Here is a 15,820-nt window from a genome sequence, read left to right as displayed (position 1 = left end):
TATTTCTACATATAATGACATAAAGAGGATGGATCCTTTCTAAATAGAGTTGGTTCTTCTACTCTTTCTGGAAATCACAGGCTAGACAAGCACTTGGGAGGCAGAATTCTGGTCCCCCAGGCAAAGAAGCAAGTCCTAAGCTCGGACCAGAGGAGGCTGTGTTAAACTTGCACCACAGTTTATAAATCATCTGTGGCATTTTGTTTTGAACCCTCCAAGCAAAATGTTATGGTTTCATCACAAACTAAAAGAGATCCAGATGTGTTTCTTTGCACACACACTTACATCAAAGGAAAACAAATTGGTTAATATTTGCCTGATCATCTTCTACCACTGTGATACTCAGTGATGTCACAGTCCAGTGATGTTTGAGGCTGTGACTCTGGCCTACTCTTAATTAACCAAGCTACAGGGTAGAATAATGTGTTAATGCATGATGCTCCTTTTAAAGAGAATATACACCATAGAGTATGTGGAATTTATTTGCTTTTTCCAAGTGAGTCCAATACTTGAGTTCTTCTAAAATGATGCTTGTATTTCTTTTATGAGTCTTGAACTTCTTACATGGCTGGGGCCACAGAGGGTATTCTGGTGAACATCCGGGGAATCTCGAGCAAGTGATTGAGGGCCCAATTGTTGCTTCCAATGCATGACAACAGTTCTTTACAGACAGAAAAATACTGTTGCTTACATAGCTGTCCTTCTCAGGGGTTTAGACACCCTTGGGAGTAAGTACATGGGTGAAACTGTCATGAAGGAGTCACTAGGAAGAGTCCTAAATGGCTGACCCTTCTGTGACTTGTCTCTGTAATCTTCGCTCAGGAAAAGCTTTCATATCAGGGAAAGTAGCAAATTGAATCTATGACAGGTATGCGGAGCTTTTCCACTAAGTTTTGATGGGATTTTTCATGCATTATGTTATTCAGTCTCCAGAGAAGTTAAATGACTTGCCCAAGATCACACAGTTAGTTAGTGGATGCTCTCCAATTAGAGCCTAGGCCTTCACACGTCTATTTCATTGTGCAACCTCCCTAAACAAACCACCACATTGGGTTTTGGGTTTTTTTTTTCCCCCACGTACGCTATTCACTTTTTTTTTTTTTAACATCTTTATTGGAGTATAATTGCTTTACAATGGTGTGTTAGTTTCTGCTTTATAACAAAGTGAACCAGCTATACATATACATATATCGCCATATCTCCTCCCTCTTGCGTCTTCCTCCCACCCTCCCTATCCCACCCCTCTAGGTGGTCACAGAGCACTGAGCTGATCTCCCTGTGCTATGCGGCTGCTTCCCACTAGCTATCTATTTTACATTTGGTAGTATATATAAGTCCATGCCGCTCTCTAACTTCGTCCCAACTTACCCTTCCCCCTCCCTGTGTCCTCAAGTCCATTCTCTACAACTGCGTCTTTATTCCTGTCCTGCCCCTAGGTTCTTCATATCCTTTTTTTTTAAGATTCCATATATATATATGTGTTAGCAAACGGTATTTGTTTTTATCTTTCTGACTTACTTCACTCTGTATGATAGTCTCTAGGTCCATCCACCTCACTACAAATAACTCAATTTCGTTTCGTTTTATGGCTGAGTAATATTCCATTGTATATATGTGCCACATCTTCTTTACCCATTCATCTGTCGATGGACACTTCGGTTGCTTCCCTGTCCTGGCTATTGTAAATAGAGCTGCAATGAACACTGTGGTACATGACTTTTTGAATTATGATCTTCTCAGGGTATATGCCCAGTAGTGGGATTGCTGGGTCCTATGGTAGTTCTATTTTTAGTTTTTTAAGGAACCTCCATACTGTTCTCCAGAATGGCTGTATCAATTTACATTCCCACCAACAGTGCAAGAGGATTCCCTTTTCTCCACACCCTCTCCAGCATTTATTGTTTGTAGATTTTTTGGTGATGGCCATTCTGACTGGTGTGAGGCGATACCTCACTGTAGTTTTGATTTGCATTTCTCTAATGATTAGTGATGTTGTGCATCCTTTCATATGTTTGTTGGCAATCTGTTTATCTTCTTTGGAGAAATATCTGTTTAGGTCTTCTGCCCATTTTTGGATGGGGTTGTTTGATTCTTTGATATTGAGCTGCATGAGCTGCTTGTAAATTTTGGAGGTTAACCCTTTGTCAGTTGCTTCATTTGCAAATATTTTCTGCCATTCTGAGGGCTGTCTTTTCGTCTTGCTTATGGTTTCCTTTGCTGTGCAAAAGCTTTGAAGTTTCATTAGGTCCCATTTGTTTATTTTTGTTTTTATTTCCATTTCTCTAGGAGATGGGTCAAAAAGGATCTTGCTGTGATTTATTTCATAGAGTGTTCTGCCTGTGTTTTCCTCTAAGGTTTTTATAGTGTCTGGCCTTACATTTAGGTCTTTAATCCATTTTGAGTTTATTTGTGTGTATGGTGTTAGGGAGTGTTCTAATTTCATTCTTTTACACTTCACTGGGTTTGATTTCAACTCACAGGTGCTTGAATTTTCACAATTTGAGACATTTCCCCTTTTTTTCATGGTCACAAAGCAAATACACCAGGAAGGGGTAAGTAAATTCAGGGTCTCTGAGAGTAGATGATGATAAGACGGAAGATGTAAAAATAAAAGGCACACATTGTCTGGAGGGCAAAAAGAAGGCCGGAGTGAAGACTTCATAAGGTGCTCCTGGGATAGTAGACACCTTAGCCTTCCTTGCTATTGTGTGGGCAGCTAGTGGACATTGACATCTAATCTTAACACGCAAGGTTTCCTGTGAAGCAAACAATATTTACATAACAAGAGCGAAGTCTCAAGCTTAGAGAACTGACTCTTGAGCTGAAGAAATTAATATGCTAATCTACCCCTCTTAAATAGTAGGAGACCTTGGGGATGAGGAGTTCCATAGCACACACCCCGTGCAGGAGGCTTCAGTGCTGGCCTGTGTCAGTGCTGAATTGATGTTCAGGGCACGCTGGTTGTGATTCATTCCCTTTATGTACTGAGTGATGATCATTACTATGTCATCACACTCCTGAAAAGACTTTTGTGCTATTGCACTTGGCAGCATTTGTTTAAGATCCTTTATCACCAAACAAGGGAAGCAAGAACACAGTACTTCACTTTTGACTCATTGGCGTGGGGGGTACTTAATGAGAGGAGTATATTTTGATCTTAAAAGAAGATTTTATCCTCAAAAACTTTATCGTAATTATTATTAGTTTTATTTTGATACAAGTATTTACCCAGGAGTGTCTGTCATAGTTCAGCCAAGAACGGTAATTGAATGAAGAATTGATTTTTATTGCAGCTAATAAAAAGCAAGTCATTATCATTACAAATTGCCTATAATTACAATTATCTGGGGACTGTCTTATCAGCCTGAGTGGGATAGAAAGAAGCTAAGATGTACAATAACACATCCTCATCTATGAGTTAAACTTGTGTGCTCGTTAATGGCATGTAAATTAGCATTATAGCAAATTTAGTTCATTTCACCCTCCTGGACAGAGCCTGACACTGGTAATGAGTGGTATTTAGTAGACATGTCATTTTTTAGTACATTGTAACATTCAGAGGTGCGTATAGAGTATGCCTGGTGTTGTGTTCTTTCTAGTGAGTGGAGATTCTGTCAGTCTTTCACATCAGGGCTTGTTTCATAAAATTTTAAGCAGCTGTCCTGCTTATTTTGTAGATCAGTCTTGAAGATTAGTAAACTATTTGCTAGCCATATTTTGGAGGCCCTATATTTTGAAGAACCTGTCTTCCAACCACCGTTCTCATCTGGTTCCTCGGTGGACAGCTAATGTGAATGAAATCTACCCCTGTCCCTGCTGGAACACTAAAGAATTGCAATGCAAGGATAATAAAGGCTCTTTATCCCAGAGTCGTCCTCACTGGCTCTGAACCAGACACCAAGGCTATGCCAACATCTCCAAGCTGTGGCATAGCTCATATCTCAGGACTAATTTCCATTCTCAACACAATGTCGAAGGCCTGTAGAAGCTGAACAATTTCTAGAGCTGCTTATCTGCCTTGATGGGTGAAGAGAGGGATGTTTCTTTTCTTTCCCTACTCACCACCCTCCCCTCCATACACACACACACACACACACACACACACAAAGGCATATAATCCAGGGCAACTCTTTCTTTGAGTGTCGAGGGGCCCTCTCTGCCAAGTAGGTTGAGAATGCAGGGAAGGTTAAAACAGATGGGGAGGGGACCATTCTCAGTTACTGTACAACCATCACATTTTGATACCTGGTTACTTACAAAGTTGTTTGAAAACAGTGAGTGCTGAGATGGGCTAGGTGTATTGGATGAGGAAATTTTTCTGAAACAGCAAATACAGCATACTATTCACTAATTCTTATTAAAAGCTATTTTCAATGTTGAATTGGTACTGTTCTTTTATCCCAGATGCAGACTAGAATGGTCTCTTTAACGTAATGTCTTCAAATTACATAGGAGTGAACCAGAGGGTGGACCTACACCTGCAGCTGATGACTGCTCTTGGTATTTATAATGCAAAATAGCTAATTAAGATGATGGTCAAGTGGTAGTTTTCTGCTGATATTAGCACAGAAAATCATGGTTGTGTCTCTATGTGCTTTTACCCTGTACAGTATCATCAAGCTAAAAACTAATGGTCAATTTCAACACCAGATCTTTCAAAAATAAGCTAGCCTTATCTTCTAAAAAAACAAATCTATAAATCTACAGGGACAGAAAAAAAATTAGTAGTTGCTTTGGGATGGGAGTGGGATTGAGGGTAGGGGAGTGGAGGGAACAATAAGTGACAGCTAATGAATATGGGGTTTCTCTTAGTGGATGATGGTTAAACTGCGATGATGGTTCTACAATGCTGCAAATATACTACAAATCATTGAATTGTACACTTTAAGTTAGTAAATTATATGATATGTGAATTATATCTCAATAAAGCTATTAAAAATGTTTTATCAAAAGCAAACAGAAAATGCATTTGACTTGACATCACCTACAATCATAAGTCATCTCGTAAACTGGTACTCCTTTAAGCCACAGTCTCTCAAAGTAGGACATCAGGATTATATACATCAAAATCAACTGGGGAGGCTCCCCTGGTGGCACAGTGGTTGAGAGTCCGCCTGCCAATGCAGGGGCCACGGGTTCGTGCCTCGGTCTAGGAAGATCCCACATGCCGCGGAGCGGCTGGGCCTGTGAGCCATGGCCGCTGAGCCTGCGCGTCCAGAGCCTGCGCACCTCAACGGGAGAGGCCACAAGAGTGAGAGGCCCGCGTACCGCAAAAAAAAAAAAAAAAAAAAAAAAAAAAATCAACTGGGGACACCTTTTTAATATACAGATTCCTTGACATTACCCTGGACCTACTGGGCTTAATTCCAGGAATCTGCATTTTACCAATGATCCCCAGGTGATTTTTGATCAACACTGCGATTAAGAATCACTCTCTAAAACAAAATGGAGCAATTGACCAAAGTCTTTTAATGTTTTTATGATGATGAAATAACCAACACACACAACATTGTAAAGCAACTATACTCCAATAAAAATTAATTTAAAAAAAAGAAAAAAATTTTGTATCTATATGAGATAATGGCTGTTCACTAAACGCATGGTAACCATTTCATGATGCATGTAAGTCAGATCATTATGCTGTACACCTTAAACATATACAGTGCTGTGTCAATTATATCTCAATAAAATGGGAAGAAAAAAATCTAAAAAAATTAAATTAAATTTTAAAAAAATAACCAACACAAATAGTCCTATGAAAGCAACATGCTGTTTACCAGGCTCTGATATCTGACCTCAGATCCTGTTCTGAACCACTCTTTCTGGCACCTCTTTAGGCAGCTCTGGACTCTGACATGAGCCACTCCCGAATCTCCCACACTTGGCCAGCTCTTCCCAGTCCATAGGGCACTAGGCAGGGCTGGCTCCTCACGTAGGGTTGAAGTATCCTTATCTGTGAATTCTGCAAGAATTATGTTCCTTGAGTTCAATTTCTTTCTCAGTTTTTGTAATAAATTTTGAATCAAAGAATTTTAATCACCTATACTGAGGTTTCCTGTTACACATTGTTTAATTGGAAATTAATCATTTTTAGAAAGAAAATAAGGTATCAACTGTGAAAATAGTTAGCACCCTTTGGTCCCATAGCAAGCCAGAAACAACTGGTGGTCACAGGAGGCCCCCAGCATGTCACGATGCCCCAACCCCTCTCATGGCATTGCAGTTGCATGGATGGCTCCACCTGCCCTTCCTCTGGAGGAAAGCAGGCAAGCAGAGAGTTGACTGTTTGGAGATCCATGCATAAAGATGGCTAAGAGTGTAGAAAGGGCACAACATTCTAAGTCTTAAGTATTCTGAATTTGCCTAATACCCAATGCAGTAAAGGGTACTCAAGTTCCTTAAAAGACAGGCAGCATCTTTTCAACCCTCACTGTCACAACCATGATTGAGAAGTACTGGAATGGGTAAGGTCTTCTCAATAAAGTCCAGCTGATGCTACTCTGTAACTCTCTGGCCGTATATTTGGAAAGTTTTTAGAAATCATTTGTTCCAATCATTTAATTAAAATTAAGCCACGTATCTGTTTGAAAAAAACATAGGCAGATGTCAAAAAAGTTACTCCCTATCTTTTCTTCTAGGAGTTCTATGGTTTCAGGCCATACAATTAAGTCTTTAATCCATTTCAAGTTTATTTTGGGGTACGGTATAAGAAAAGTGTCCAGTTTCATTCTTTTGCATGTATCTATTCAGTTTTCCCAAAATCATTTATTGAAGAGACTGTCTTTTCCCCATTGCATAATCTTGCCTCCTTATCATAGATTAATTGACCTTATGAGCATGGGTTTATTTCTTGATTCTCTATTCTGTTCCATTGATGCATATATCTGTTTTTGTTCCAGTACCATACTGTTTTGATTATAGCTTTATAGTATAGTTTTAAGTATGGGACCATACCTCCAGCTTTGTTCTTCTTTCTCAAGATAGCTTTGGCTATTTGGGGTCTTTTGCACTTCCATACAAATTTTAGGATTATTTGTTCTATTTCTGTGAAAAATGCCATTAGTATTCTGATAGGGATTGCACTGAACCTGTAGATTGCTCTGGGTAATCTGGACATTTTAACAATATTAATTCTTCCCATTCATGAGTATGGTATATCTTTCCATTTATTTGTATCATCTTCAGTTTCTTTCCTCAATGCATTATAGTTTTCAGAGTACAGATCTTTCACCTCCTTAGTTAAATTTTTTCCTAGGTATTTTATCCTTTTTGATGCAGTTATAAGTGGGATTGTTTTCTTCTTTTCTCTTTATGATAGTTCATTATTAGTGTAGAGAAATGCAACAGGTTTCTGTGTATTAATTTTGTATCCTACAACTTTACTGAATTCATTTTTAAGTTCTAATAGTACTTTTATGGAATTTGGGGGGTTTTCTGTATATAGTAGCATGTCATCTGCAAACAGTTTTACTTGTTCCTTTCCAGCTTGGATACCTTTTGTTTCTTTTTCTTGCCTAACTGCTATGGCTAGGACTTCAAATACAGTGTTGAATAAAAGTAGTGACAGTGGACATCCTTGTCTTGTTTCTGATCTTAGAGGAAAATCTTTCAGCTTTTCACCATTGAGAATGATGTCAGCTCTGTATTTATCATATATGGCCTTTATTATGTGGAGGTATGTTCCTCCATACCTGAGGCAAAGACAACAAAACCAAAAATAAACAAATGGGACTACAGAAAGCTTTTGCACAGTGAAGGAAAGCACTAACAAAACTAAAATGCAGCCTACTGAATGGGAGAAGATATTTGCATTGGTATATTCAGTAAGGAGTTGATATCCAAAATAAAAAGAACTCATACAACTCAATATCAAAAAAAAAACAATGTAATTAAAAAATGAGCAGAGGCCCTGAATAGACATTTTTCCAAAGAAGACACACAGATGGCCAAAAGGCACATGAAAGGGTGCTCAACATCACTAATAATTAAAGGAATGCAAGTCAATACCACAATGAGATATCACCTCACACCTGTCAGACTGGCTGTTATCCAAAAGACAAGAAACAGCGAGAGTTAGCAAGGATGTGAAGTAAAGGGAACCATTGTGCACTCTTGATGGGACTATAAATTGGTGCCGCCACTATGGAAAATAGTATGAAAGTTGCTCAAAAAACTAAAAATAGAACCACCATACTATCCAGCAATTCCACTTCTGGATATTTATCCAAAGAAAATGAAAACACTATTCTGGAAAGATATATGTAACCCTGTGTTCATTGCAGCACTATTTACAGTAGCCAAGATATGGAAGCAACTTAAGTGTACATCAATAGATGAATGGATAAAGAAGATGTGGTATATACTTATATATACAATGGACTATTACTCAGCCATAAAAAAGAATGAAATCTTGCCATTTCTGGCAACTTGGATCAATATTATACTAAGGGAAATAAGTCAAACAGAGAAAAAAATACCGTATGATTTCACTTATGTGTGGAATCTAAAAAATAAACAAACAAAAAACAGAAATAGACTCATAGATACAGAGAACTAACTGGCAGTTGCCAAAGGGAAGGGAGTGGAGGGAAAAATGAAATAAGTGAACAGGATTAAGAAGTACAAACTTCCAGCTGTAAGATAATAAGTCATGAGGATGTAAAGTAGACATAGGAAATATAGTCAATACTATTATAACAACGTTATATGGTGATGGATGGTAGTTGGTCTTATTTCAGTGATCATTTCATAATGTATAAAAGTATCAAATCACTATATTGTACACCTGAAACTAATATAATATTGTATGTTAATTATAACTCAATTAAACACAAAAGAAAAGTAAACACATCAGCAAAGATAGAGAGCCTTGTTCTTGGGATGGTGATTGACAGGGAGGAACAGATTGATTTGGCATATATGTAGAACTCATTAATCTTCTTCAAGTACATTCTGGGGAAACATGGAGTTCTCTCAACAAGCTGTTATCAAACAGCACTTTTATTTACACAGTTGGAATCCTAACAGTTTAAGGGGAAATCACAAGTTAAGGGAGAGAGGCATACTCTCCTGTGATAAAATTTTCTGTGATTATACAACTTGATATTATAAGCAGCACAACAGGGTTTAAACAACTCTGTTGTTCCAGTTGCTGCAGTCTTAATATCTAAATAGATGCTTAATAACTAAATAAGGTCAGTCTTAGCTATCACTTGTTAGATGTTGATCCTTGTCTGTTAGTAAATTTCGTATCTCCTTTAGGTATCACATGTTTGTATTTCAGAAAGAGATCATTTACTTGCTAGAGATCTGGGAGCTTTCTGAGCTATCTTGGTACATCACTGCGAGATTAGATGCTACAATAATACAAAAGGTAAAATGGAGGTTTCATTTTCTTGAAGAAAGAAAGAAATCAGTCAAAATAAAACATAAATTTAGAGCAGCCACCCTCAAGTAGACACCCTCCAAATATTGACGGGAGATTCGGGCTGATGGGAATTTTCATGAACTTAGCATTTCTGGCTTTGTTCTTTCTCTGAATGCTGTCTCTGCAGATTTAAATCCATCTCATTTCAGAATGCTGGATTTGTAACTGAGAAGAAATAGTGCAGATGGCTAAATTATCCTTATTTGTTTGAAACCATGACAACTTACCATAACATAGCTTTAAACACCTGAAATTAATTAGAGAGGTTACATTTGAATGTGGAGAGTATGATTTACAGTATGGGCTTAAATACAAAGACATGTTTTGATTTTAGGTTGTCATTTATTATTTTAGCTATAAATGTTGATCAGATACACTTTGTTTTATCTTTTGATGAAGACTATTTTCAGGGGCAGTGGAAAGGGCAGACTGTCCAGTATTTAGAGCATATAAATTTTTGAAGAACCAGAAATTTTTTCTTATAATCATTATATAAGCCTTTACTGATTATTATGGGGAGATAGGAAAGTACACTAATAATTGTTAAGTGCCTTCTAAGGATCATTATTTTATTTACAATAATACTCTCTGAACTTTATTATAGGTCCTTCAAGAGCTGAGGCTAGGTTTTGTTAACTCTTCACCTCAGAGTAACTTATAAAGAAAAGCAGAGTCTTGTGGAGTCAGCTTGAATCCTAAATTCACAGCTGACTAGCTGTGTGACCTTGGGAAAATGGCTTAACCACTCTGATACAGAGGGCGGATCCACAAATGAGGGAGAAATAGAATCAGAAATAATGGGACACAGACTATGCCCAGAGAGGGATAGCTCTTGGAGGAAATAAATAATTGGTTAGGGTTTAGGTGTTTTGAATCTGAGATGCTGGTGGGCCATCCAGTAAAAGATGTATGGCAGGTGGTGGGAAATTGAGGTCCAGGAAAGAACTAGAGTATATAGATACATACTTGGATGTTACTGACATATAATACTTGGATTTTTGAAAGTGAATGAGATCATCAAATTTCATTCCCCTTCTTTCAAGTATAAAGAAACAGAATAACTCTAAGGATATCATTGGAGAGTTGAAAGATCAGTGGCAATGAAAGAAACCAAGAAAAGACAATCTGAAAATAGAAGGAAAATCAAGATACTACCATTTCACAGAGTGTTTGAATAGGAGAAAGTAGACCAGAAGATCAAATGCTTTAGAGTGATCAAAAAAGATCAGGACGGGAAAAATAAAAGGTAAAAGGTTAGGAGTAAACGTAATAAGAAAAAGCAGACACTAAGTATAGACACACTTCTAAGAAGTTTAGGGGAAAAGGAGAGGTAAAAAAATAGCACAGTGATTTGAGGCAATCTAGAGAACTTCTTTTAAAGTTGGGAAACCAGAATATGTTTGTTGATGGGGCAAAGAGCTCGGTGAGTAAAAAGAAATTGATTGAGAGAGTTTCTAACAAACTCAGTAGGAAATAAGGTGAGGGATACAGAGTTAGGTTAACCTTGGAAAGGAGAGAATCTTCATCTGAGCCAGAAGGAGAAAGGATAAAGAGAAATACAGATAAATTTTATGACATTCACTAAATTGAAAATATGGACCTTATGCTTCAACTCAATTTCTCTTTCCTCACATATCTGTTGTTTTGTGCCTGTCTCCCACCCCACCCCCACCCCCACCCCCCCCACACACACACTTACCAGATATCAAGTAAAATTCTATCTTTGGAAAAAAAAATGTGTTCATTTTTAAAGAAATGGTTAACTTCAGGACACTGACGTCTCTCTTAGAAAGAATCCAGAGGTTATCCTGTTACATAATTATGGTCTGAAAGAGCTGATGCACTCAGAAATAGGGGCAACTTTATTCTTCCCGTAGTAGGATTAGGCATCATATAGAATACTTAAAACTTGAAAGGACCTTTAAAGGTCTTCTTTATAAACAGTACAGTGTTAAACAAATCTATAACTATATATGCACATGTTATAAATGAATTAGTTTAATACCACAGAACTCCTTACTAAGAAAAGTTTTAGGAGAAGGGAAAAAAAAGTCTATTTTCTGTAAACCAAATCTGTGATATCAGCCCTAGCGTATGTTTGGAGAGGTCCATTTTACCCACTTTTTTTTTTTTTTTGGCCACACCTCACAGCTTGCAGGATTTTAGTTCCCCAATTGGGGATTGAACCCAGGCCACAGCAGTGAAAGCACCAAGTCCTAACCACTGGACCACCAGGGAATTCCCCCAATTTACCCATTTTTTAATCACTTCCTGTTCACTTCATTGGTGAGCTAAGGACTTCTGCCCTAGGGTTACAATGGTGGCTCTGAACACAGGATGCCTAATACTGGACAGAGGAAATCACCTGCAGTTTGTTAGTCACATATACTCACAGGCTGGAGGAAGAAGACACTGCATGCCACACAGGGCCACATGGCAGTTACATTTGGGAAGAGAACAATTAGGGGCTGTGGGAGCCAGGCTTTGTAGTATCAAAAGGATGAGGTGCCCCTGGTTCCCATGGGAGGACCTGATTGGCTTGTTTGAATAATTCTGTGGACTGGCAGGGAACTGAAATGCACTAGTACTCAAGGATGAGCAGGAATTGCCCCGGTCCCTTTGATAAGGAGGGTTGTTTGGCTAGGGGACCCCATCCATAGAAGCAGGGTTGGGAGGGGAACTTGTGGCTAGGCCATTTGAGGCCCTCCTGATTTTACCAAATGTCAAGGCAGCACATAATTTTGAGCCTTACTTTTATGCCTTATGCCACACCTACAACATAAGCAAATCCATGGAATAGTCATGTTATAATGGGATTTTGTTGGAATTTGTGGTAGCTTAATCGTTATGCTGGAGGAGGGAGGTGGGGGGACATCAGGGATGCTTTTGGAGTCTTACTGGAGTGATTCCTATGAATGATACTTCATGTACTTTTGACATACACGATTTGAGAGAACCTCCAAAGAGAACTGGCCATATAAATACCTACTAATGCTTTTGGTCTATTTTGAAACGGCATCTTCTCTGTAAGCATATCTTTTTTCTCTAAATGAAGTCTTCCTTGCTGAGGAGAATTTAATGAATCTCAAGCCACTGATTAGATATCAAGTCGGTTTTGTGGCTGGTAACACTCATTATTTGCTCTAATTGTGACTCCAGAAACAGGATTCCTGGTTTAACTCATGGCTAAGAGTATCATTCAGGGTCCCAGCAGGCAACACATGCCACAGTCCACAGGACCATTGAGAAGTGTTTGATGGTGGCTGCCATCAGAGACAGAAACCGCGCCAGTTATTTTACAGAAAGAATTTAATATAAGGATGTGTTTACTGGATAGCTAAAAGAGTAAAAAGGGAACACAAATAATCACAGAGGACAAATCAGCTGCATGAAGCAGCTTGGGCAGAGGGACTATGGGAAGCAATTGAAATTATTAGAACATAGAAAATTAGAGAAGGGACCTCATGGGGCAGGAACCAGACCTCCGAGGAGGGGGCTTCCCTGGTTGGTGCTGATGGCTCTTGAGGGGGTGTGATGATGATGGATCTGGAAGTTCTGAAAAACAAACTGGATTCCATTTTTGCCGCTACTGAAACAAAATGCCGCTGCCATAGTGAAAGAGTGAAGGTGCCATGATGCTGATAGGAGCAAGAGGCAAAAACAAGAGAGAAAATTCCTTCTTCTTCCTCCCTCAGCACAGAAGAACCTAACAAATAGCTGTGGCTCTCTCAGGGATGCAAATCAGGCCCTGTGTCACAAAGCAGGATAGAGGGGTGGGGGTGGGGGTGAGTTTTGACACTGAGAGTCAAGAGCCTTACAAGCAGCACGGGAGTATTCAGAAAGGTTGGACAGCATTAAGGGAAACTAATGTGGTGTTTGAAGAATCTCAGGGATGGCAACAATTGGGGGAGTCATCAGGCCAATCCCAACATTTGAGAGGCTCATGGAGACCCACCTACCATATGTCTATACATATTTCAAAGTTATACATTAAGCAAACAAACTGTGAAATAAAATATATCCTCTTAAAAATATCATTTCATGATAACCTGGAAGCTGGCTTTGAATTTATAATCTTGGAGTTCTGTTGGAAATTTGTGGCATAGGGAGAGCCAGCAATCCTTGCCCCTCAGCCATCAGCCTGTCCCCTCACTTTTCTTCCCACCCCCAGCTCTGTACTGACTCATGAAGGGGTCCCACATGCATGAGTCTGGACAACCCCACCCACATAACCTAGCTCACTTCACTCCCCCATAAGCAACTGAGCCTTAACCACTCCTTGAACCTATGGGTGAAAACATTGAGTGCATGATCGACCCAGAATTGAGGCCAGCAGAACCTGCAGCTAGGCTTGGAGCCATTTGTGCAGAAGTAATTGGAGTCCCTCGTACTCGGACCTTGATTGAGAAGGGAGCAGTGCATGCACTCCAGGTGGCATGGCGCCTTGTCCCTAAGGCACAAGGAGAGGGGATGAGGAGGGTTATGACCAAGAGGGGCAAAGCAACACCCTCTAAACCCTAATGACAATGCCCACAAGCCCTAATGACAGAACAGGAAGCCTTATCATCAGTAGGCAAGAAGGGGCAAGGAAAGAGAGTGGTCACCAGAAAATAAGAGAGTCATCACAGGAAGGGGTCATCTGACAGAGGCTGTGGCCTTCAGAGAGGACCGCTGCCAGGGCCAACCAACCCTTTGCCTAATAGGGAGGTAAGCAGAATATAAATACCCCCATCTTCACCTCCTCCTTCCCTCTGCTCTCCCGCCATCATCTCCTATTGGCTGAACCCAACTGGAAGCCAAAGGGCAAGAGTCCAGACAACGCAGCTCACAGAGCTCAACGTCCTGGGAAAAAAGGGAGATGGAGAAAGGCAGAGAGTGGATCTGGAGGGGCTGGCGGAGGCGATGCAGTACATCTGGTGCACCAGTCTCTCCAGTATTAGTTTCTTCCTATGCCCAGTCCCAACTGTGTATGGTTGAACCCCCTACATCTCCCTCTCTCTCTGCCCTCCTGGCTTTCATCCATCATCTGTCACCAGAGTCTCCTGATGTCAATCTTGTGTGCCCCCAAAGAGCCCAGCCTAGTCATGATGTAGTCAGGGGTCAGATTTCTAGCCCTGAACATTCTGAAGAAAAGAAGAGAGATGAGTAACCGTTTGGTTTTGAGACCAGATAACCCTGAAAGAGCGATGCGTGCTGAGCACAGGGGAATTACTCAAGGAAATAAAAAATGTCCAGGGAAGGAAGTTGATCATGATGACAATATACCACTGCCCTTTGTCCTACTAACTAGAAAAAAAGCACATTTTTCTCTTGGTCTCTTCATCTCCTTATTAGTTCTGATTTCCATTTGTATTTTGTTTTAACCTTTTTGTTTATGTGACATCCTTTTTTCAAGCTTTCCCAAATCTTTTAAAAACAGAAGTAGCATTTACATGTATATAATAAATAGTAGCAGGACAGTGAATGGTAATTTTGTGCAGTGCTTCTCAGAGGTCTCATGGCCACTGATTCATAGCAGAATCATCCTTATAAAAAGATGCGGATTTCTGGTGCAGATTCCAGGTTTCTGGGATTTGGCCCAAAGTTGATTCTCAAAACTCACTGATGACGTGGTTAAGAGTAGAGATCCCAGGGTTATAGAGTAGCTATGAGATCTAGGGAAGGTTTCTTTACCTCTGTGAGCCTTATTTTCTTACTTAGAAAAAGAAAAAATAACAGCAGCTCTTCTATAGGGTTTCAGTAAATATCAAAAGAGATAGTACATGTAAAGGGCCTTAGTACCATCTTCATCTATCACCATTAGGGACCAGGGTTTAGTCTTTGCCCTGGATTTCTGTGGAGTTGGCCGCTGTGGAAGGTAGCCCTTTGCTTGACTAAATATAGAGGGAATCTCAATGGCTCTGTCAACTGAAAAAATAAATGCACAACCTAAAAGTTGCGAATTATGTTTTATTTGGCAGACAAAACTGAGGACTTAAGTCCAGGACACAGCATCTCAGATAGCTGAGGGACTGCTCCAAAGAGGGAAGGGAGGAGCCAGGATATACAGGAGATTTTACAACAAAGACCAGGTGTCTGAACATCAAAAGATTACAGTTAAAGGAAACAAGATATCTCAAGTTAAGGACTTTAGCGCTTTTCTATGTGTGGGAAGACACAAGAGTCTGGGCCCACTGAAATCATTCCTTTGATATGCACCTCAGCTATCTGGGGCCAGTGTCCTGTGCTTTCTCATCCTGAGTCTTCTCAGGGTGAACCATCAGGGGTGGCTGTAATGTAATGGCTCAATGGCTGCGGCATCCTTTGTTCACTGATACGGCAGGCAACATTTTTTTCATTGAGAGGTTTCAAAAACATAGGATCCTCCCATACTGTGCTAATTTGGGAATTGAC

The 15,820-nt window shown here is 39.7% G+C and overlaps 1 protein-coding gene across 1 annotated transcript in view; it reads left to right on the top strand.

Moving 5' to 3' along the window:
- The window catches only part of CELF2 (CUGBP Elav-like family member 2), an 830,917-nt gene that overhangs the window by 58,958 nt on the left and 756,139 nt on the right, over positions 1-15,820 (top strand). The window lies entirely within an intron of this gene.

Source organism: Orcinus orca, chromosome 2, assembly GCF_937001465.1.
Source record: "Orcinus orca chromosome 2, mOrcOrc1.1, whole genome shotgun sequence".
Classification (NCBI taxonomy): domain Eukaryota; kingdom Metazoa; phylum Chordata; class Mammalia; order Artiodactyla; family Delphinidae; genus Orcinus; species Orcinus orca.
This window is presented reverse-complemented; position numbering and strand designations above follow the sequence as displayed.